The 7,500-nt window shown below is 39.2% G+C and overlaps 2 protein-coding genes across 2 annotated transcripts in view; one reads left to right on the top strand and one right to left on the bottom strand.

The window, feature by feature from the left end:
* LOC126987190 (uncharacterized) overlaps positions 1 to 674 on the bottom strand; it is a 20,015-nt gene extending 19,341 nt beyond the window's left edge. Inside the window, exon 1 of the mRNA XM_050843999.1 lies at positions 452 to 674. The gene's annotated coding sequence lies outside the window, so the exon portion shown is untranslated. The remainder of the gene's footprint in view (positions 1 to 451) is intronic.
* LOC126987191 (nuclear migration protein nudC-like) overlaps positions 1 to 7,500 on the top strand; it is a 47,052-nt gene that overhangs the window by 26,920 nt on the left and 12,632 nt on the right. The window lies entirely within an intron of this gene.

The following is a 7,500-nucleotide window of genomic DNA, read 5'->3' as shown; positions in this document are numbered from 1 at the left end:
GTAGTAGTAGTAATAGTAGTAGTAGTAGTAATAGTAGTAGTAATAGTAGTAATAGTAGAAGTTCTTTTAAGACTCCAGTAATTGACGATAGATTTTACTACTACTACTACTACTTCTACTACTTCTACTACTACTACTACTACTACTACTACTTCTACTACTACCATTACTACTGAAGGGGAAAATAACACACAATGACTTCAAATACTCAGCAATTACGTGTGTGTGTGTGTGTGTGTGTGTGTGTGTGTGTGTGTGTGTGTGTGTTTGTTTGTGTTTGTCCCCTAGGGAAAGTCATGTGCAGCCCAGGTACACACACACACACACACACTTACCTTCCTTTCCTTAACAAAAACAACGGTAATATATTTTTCCTTTAAACTTTTCTTCTTCACTTTAAAAAAAATATTAAAAAAATCGTAAACAAATTAACAAAACCGATATTTCTTACTTTTTTTCCCTTTTTCTTTCTCTTTCTTCGGTAATATTCCTCGTTAATACTCCTAAGGGCTATCCACCTCCTACGGGTATTCCCACGGGCAGATATTCCCTTTTTCAGTCACTTCGGGCTTGCGGGGTGGGCGCGGGCTGGTGGTAGTGGGCTTAGATTGGGCAGGAGCAAAGATGTGCGTCCTCTCCCTCTGACCGCCGCCGAGTGACTGAGGTCTGTAGGGTTGCCATCGGTTTTTATATGTGCACCAGAATGTACCAAATGAAGCCAAAGTGTACCGAATCTTTCAACTTCGCGTACTGGATGATGACTAAACTGTACCAGATTGTATAGCACAGTACCAGAATGTTGTCCGAATCTGAGTTAACTTTTCCGATACGATTTTGAAGGCTTGGTTTTCTTGGTTAATTGATTTCTCTTTATTTAACTTTTTCCCACTGAATCTGTAATGTCTCAATGTTGTTCCTTGAAAACCCAACACTTCTAACAAACATCAAAGTCCCAGAAGTAGAATTGCCCTGTTCTGGAAGGCGTGGTCATCTGGTTATCTTCCTTTCTTTACATATAACTATTTTTCGAGTGATCTTGTACTATGTTGACCTAGCTCCGTGGAAACACAACACTTCTAACAAACATCTAAGTCCCAGAAGTAGAATTGCCCTGTTCTGGAAGGCGTGGTCATCTGGTTATCTTCATTTCTTTACATATAACCCATTTTTTTCGAGTGATCTTGTTATGTTGACTTAGCTCCGTGGAAACACAACACTTCTAACAAACATCTAAGTCCCAGAAGTAGAATTGCCCTGTTCTGGAAGGCGTGGTCATCTGGTTATCTTCATTTCTTTACATATAACTTTTTTTCCGAATGATCTTGTGTTGATTTAGCTCCGTGGAAACACAACACTTCTAACAAACATCAAAGTCCCAGAAGTAGAATTGACCTGTTCTGGAAGGCGTGGTCATCTGGTTATCTTCATTTCTTTACATATAACATTTTTTCGAGTGATCTTGTTATGTTGATTTAGCTCCGTGGAAACACAACACTTCTAACAAACATCAAAGTCCCAGAAGTAGAATTGACCTGTTCTGGAAGGCGTGGTCATCTGGTTAACTTCATTTCTTTACATATAACTATTTTTCGAGTGATCTTGCTATGTTGATTTAGCTCCGTGGAAACACAACACTTCTAACAAACATCTAAGTCCCAGAAGTAGAATTGCCCTGTTCTGGAAGGCGTGGTCATCTGGTTATCTTCCTTTCTTTACATATAACTATTTTTCGAGTGATCTTGTACTATGTTGACCTAGCTCCGTGGAAACACAACACTTCTAACAAACATCTAAGTCCCAGAAGTAGAATTGCCCTGTTCTGGAAGGCGTGGTCATCTGGTTAACTTCATTTCTTTACATATAACATTTTATGTTGACCTAGCTCCGTGGAAACACAATACTTCTAACAAACATCAAAGTCCCAGAAGTAGAGTTGACCTGTTCTGGAAGGCGTGGTCATCTGGTTATCTTCATTTCTTTACATATAACATTTTTTCGAGTGATCTTGTACTATGTTGACCTAGCTCCGTGGAAACCCAATACTTCTAACAAACATCTAAGTCCCAGAAGTAGAATTGCCCTGTTCTGGAAGGCGTGGTCATCTGGTTATCTTCATTTCTTTACATATAAACCCTTTTTTTCGAGTGATCTTGTTATGTTGATTTAGCTCCGTGGAAACACAACACTTCTAACAAACATCAAAGTCCCAGAAGTAGAATTGACCTGTTCTGGAAGGCGTGGTCATCTGGTTATCTTCATTTCTTTACATATAACCCATTTTTTTCGAGTGATCTTGTACTATGTTGACTTAGCTCCGTGGAAACACAACACTTCTAACAAACATCAAAGTCCCAGAAGTAGAATTGACCTGTTCTGGAAGGCGTGATCATCTGGTTACATTCATTTCTTTACATATAACCCATTTTTTTCGAGTGATCTTGTACTATGTTGACTTAGCTCCGTGGAAACACAACACTTCTAACAAACATCAAAGTCCCAGAAGTAGAATTGACCTGTTCTGGAAGGCGTGGTCATCTGGTTATCTTCATTTCTTTACATATAACATTTTTTCGAGTGATCTTGTTATGTTGATTTAGCTCCGTGGAAACACAAAACTTCTAACAAACATCAAAGTCCCAGAAGTAGAATTGACCTGTTCTGGAAGGCGTGGTCATCTGGTTATCTTCATTTCTTTACATATAACCCATTTTTTCCGAGTGATCTTGTGTTGATTTAGCTCCGTGGAAACCCAACATATATTCTCGGGATTTCCCCTTCTTCTGTCCATGTCAAATCAATTTCCAGCGTTCTTCCTTTCTTGTGAGATAGCCAGCATTTCCTCTCTTTCTTCTTCTTTTCTTCATTATTTCTTCCAGTTTCTCATTATTTCCTGTTTTGTTTTAATTCCACATCAATTCCAGTATTTTTTATTTTTTCACAAACATCTCCGAGTCATTTCCAGAACCCTTCCTTCCTTGTGAGAAAGCCAGCATTTCCTCTGTTTCTTCTTCTTTTCTTCATTATTTCTTCCAGTTTCTCATTATTTCCTGTTTTGTTTTAATTCCACATCAATTCCAGTGTTTTTCTTTTTTCACAAACATCCCCGAGTCATTTCCAGAACCCTTCCTTCCTTGTGATAGAGCCTGGATGTCCCTTCTTCTTGTCTTCATTTTATCTTCCATTTTCTCATTATTTCCTGTTTTTTCTTTACTCAACATCAATTTCCACATGTCCAAACTCTCTCCAACATACGTCTTTCCTTCCTTTTGACGTATGGAGGAGGAGGAGGAGGAAGAGGAGGAGGAGGAGGAAAGAAATAAGAAGAGGAATAAAATTAACTGAGAAGGAGAAGGAAAAGAGTAGAAAAGAAAGTGAGAGAGAGAGAGAGAGAGAGAGAGAGAGAGAGAGAGAGAGAGAAAGAGAGAGAGAGAGAGAGAAGGGTGGGGATAGAGAAACGTTCCTTATTTTCAAGTAGGAAAATTCCCTTTCTGAGTGTTCATCTTAGAGAGAGAGAGAGAGAGAGAGAGGAGTAATGGAAGAATTGGAATAAAAAAAAAAAAATAGCCAAAGTTGATGAAAATTTGTCTTGAAAATTTGAGTTATCGAATTTTCTCACTTTTCCCAATCTTTATATTTCTCCATTTCGTCTTTTTCTTCAAATTTCTTACATTTCTCTTCTTTATTCTTTCCTTTTCGTCTTTTTCTTCAATCTCACTCACTGGGGAGGAATATTAGCTCTTTCTGGGTCTCCGCGGCCTTGGTGTGGGTCTCTCCAAGGCGTCTGGGTGCGGGAATAGGTCGGCCCGCCATGTTTTTCTGATGGATGTTTGGAAAGACGTAGAACAATGGGACTCGAAATTCTTGGATCACTACTTCTCGCCTCGTCAAAATCTCCCGACTCATATTTTCCGCTTTTTGTTACTTTTCATTCTTTTTTCCGTCATTTTAAGGCGACTTCCCTATCTGAAAGCCTTAGATACACACCCTTCAGATATCTATAAGCCTTTGAAAGAGAGAGAGAAAGTAAAAGCCTTAGAAATGATAGAGCAAGGTTGAAAAATATAGACTTGGATTGCTATTTCTCCCTTCGTTGAAATCTCCACTTTTTCATATTTTATCCTTTTTCCTCATCAAGAGCTATTTCCCTATACTAAAAGCCTTAGATACACACTCTTCAGATATCTATAAGCCTTTGACAGCCTTACTCGCAAGCTTAGGTAAGAAACGGCCTTAGAAATAGGAGAAAGGGTAGGATTGAAAATATCGAGTTGGATCGCTATCTGTCCCTCCGTTGAAATTACCACTATATTTTTTTTCTTTTTCTTCATTTTAAGGCTATTTCCCTATACTGAAAGGCTTGTATGCACACCCTTCAGACATCTATAAGCCTTTGACAGCCCTTACTCACAAGCTTAGGTAAGAAACGGCCTTAGAAATAGGAGAAAGGGTAGGATTGAAAATATCGAGTTGGATCACTATCTGTCCCTCCGTTGAAGTTACCACTATATTTTTTTTCTTTTTCTTCATTTTAAGGCTATTTCCCTATACTGAAAGCCTTAGATACACACCCTTCAGATATCTATAAGCCTTTGATAGCCTTTACTCACAAGCTTAGGTAAGAAATAGCCTTAGAAATAGGAGAAAGGGTAGGATTGAAAATATCGAGTTGGATCGCTATCTCTCCCGTCGTTGAAATCTCCACTTTTTCATATTTTCTCCTTTTTCCTCATTAAGAGCTATTTCCCTTTACTGAAAGCCTTAGATACACGCCCTTAATGTATCTATAAGCCTTTGATAGCCCTTACTTACAAGCTTAGGGAGGAAACAGCCTTAGAAATGATAGAAATATATAGAGTAAGTTTAAAAACATATTGGCTTGGATTGGTATCTGTCCCCGCATTGAAATCTCCACGTTATATATTTTTGTTTTTTGCAATAATTTTATCCTTAGAAGGCTTAAAGATATATAAATAGCTTTGTTAAACGTTCTATTGTTATCTTCGAGGCTTTCACTCTCGTATCTTATCAGTTAAAAGAGATATTAACGGTAGAAATAATTGGTTGAAAATAAGGCTTGGATCGGTATCTCTCCCTTCGTTGAAATCACCACAACTATACAATTCATTTTATTTCAACTTTTCTCTCCTTAAGTTCTCTACAGTAATATAAATAGCTTCTAGAAACGCTTAAAGATATATAAATAGCTTTGCCAAACGTTCTATTGCTATCCTCGAGGCTTTCACTCCCGTATCTTATCAGCTAAAAGCGATATTAAGGGTTCAAATAATAGGTTGAAATTAAGTTTTGGATCGGTATCTCTCCCTTTGTTGAAATCACCACAACTATATAATTAATTTTATTTTAACTTTTCTCTCCCTAAGTTCTCTTCAGTAATATCAATAGCTTCTAGAAACGCCCTAATGGTATCTTTAAGCCTCTCTCTCCCTTATCTTATCATCTGGAGGCGGTAGAAGGCTTAGAAGAGGAGGAAAATGGAGGTTAACATTAATAAAGAAAGAAGGGAAGGGAAGGGAGAATGAAAAACACAGAGAAATGCTGCAAAATGGATGGAAGGAAAAGGAATGAAGGAAAGAAAGAAGGAAAGAAAGGAAGGAAGAGAAGGAGGGAGAAAAAGGATATGTGTTTGTTTTGTTTATCTCTTTGAACGTGATCACACACACACACACACACACACACACACACACACACACACACGACCTTCACACACAACGCACACACAGCGATGCGCGTCCACACACACACACACACACACACACACACACACACACACACACACACACACCTGTTTTAACTGTGATTGGGAGCAAGGTAGTGCCGTCCCCTCCTCCTCCTCCTCCTCCTCCTCCTCCTCCTTCTTCAACCTCTTATACCTCCTGATTGAGAACAAGGTAGAATTAGCACTCCTCCTCCTCCTCCTCCTCTTCTTCTCCTCCTCCTCTTCTTCTTCTCCTCCTCCTCTTCTTCTTCTTCTTCTTCTTCTTCGTCTTCTTCTTCTCATTCTAGTTCTTGTTTTCTTTTACTTTTTCTTCTTTTTTCTTCTTCTCCTCCTCCTCTTCCTCCTCCTCCTCCTCCTCCTCCTCCTCTTCCTCTCCTCATCTTCTTTTTCTTTTCGTTTTTCTTCTTTTTTATAGTTTTATAGTTTTCCTCCTCCTCCTCCTCCTCCCCCTTCTTCTCCTCCTCCTCCTCCTCCTTCTTCTTCTTCTTCTTCTTCTTCTTCTTCTTCTTCTAACAGTTCTTCCTACATATCTTTCATTGCATCACACCACCTCCTCCTCCTCCTCCTCCTCCTCCTCCCTCCTCTCTGGGTCACCATAATGATAATTGTAAATAAATGAGCCTTGCATAACCTTAAATTGAGAGTGTGTGTGTGTGTGTTTGTGTGTGTGTGTGTGTGTTTGTGTGTGTGTGTGTGTGTGTGTGTTCTTGCGCCATTGTAGTAGTTTAGATGTATGCTTGAGAGAGAGAGAGAGAGAGAGAGAGAGAGAGAGAGAGAGAGAGAGAGAGAGAGAGAGAGATTAAAAACTAGAGAGAAAAGAAAGAGAGAGAGAGAGAGAGAGAGAGAGAGAGAGAGAGAGAGATTAAAAAATAGAGAGAAAAGAAAAAGAATTGAGAGAGAGAGAGAGAGAGAGAGAGAGAGAGAGAGATTAAAACTAGAGAGAAAGAAGAGAGAGAGAGAGAGAGAGAGGTCTTTGTTGCTATCCAGTTTTAAGAAGAAGAAAAAAAAGGAAGAATAAAATATCGTCAGTTACTTCAAAGACCAAGAAGAGGAAGACAAATATTAGAGAAGACTCCTCCTCCTCCTCCTCTTCCTCCTCCTCCTCCTCCTCCTCCTCCTCCTCCTCCTCTTCCTGTTTTTTCCTTCTTTCCTTCTCTTTGTATTTTCCCATTTTTGTTTTTCTTTGTTTTCGTTTTTCTTGTTTTTCTTATTCTGTTTGTCTTCCCTCTTCCTCCTCCTCCTCCTCTTCTTCCTCCTCCTCCTCCTCCTCCTCTTTTTTCTCTTCTTTCTTCGTTCTCTTTTTCCTCCTTTTCCTCTTCTTCTTCCTCCTCCTCTTCTTCTTCCTCTTTTTCCTCTTCTTCCTCCTCCTCCTCCTCCTCTTTTTCCTCTTCTTTCTTCGTTCTCTTTTTCCTCCTTTTCCTCTTCTTCTTCCTCCTCTTCCTCCTCCTCCCCTTCCTCCTCCTAATCTACGTCTTCCTCATTTTTTTCCTCCATTTAAGATTTCCTTCTCTCTCTCTCTCTCTCTCTCTCTCTCTCTCTCTCTCTCTCTCTCTCTCTCTCTTTTATAGTTCAAAGATTATAGGAAGTCAGTAATTTGCTTAATCATTCTCTCTCTCTCTCTCTCTCTCTCTCTCTCTCTCTCTCTCTCTCTATTTCTCATTCTTATTTTCTTTTTTCTTTCGTAATAATGTCTCTCTCTCTCTCTCTCTCTCTCTCTCTCTCTCTCTCTCTCTCTCTCTCTCTCTCTCTCTCTCTCTCTCTCT

Source organism: Eriocheir sinensis, chromosome 64, assembly GCF_024679095.1.
Source record: "Eriocheir sinensis breed Jianghai 21 chromosome 64, ASM2467909v1, whole genome shotgun sequence".
Classification (NCBI taxonomy): Eukaryota; Metazoa; Arthropoda; class Malacostraca; order Decapoda; family Varunidae; genus Eriocheir; species Eriocheir sinensis.
The sequence above is the reverse complement of the archived record's forward strand: the minus strand, read 5'-3'. Positions and strand labels throughout refer to the sequence as shown.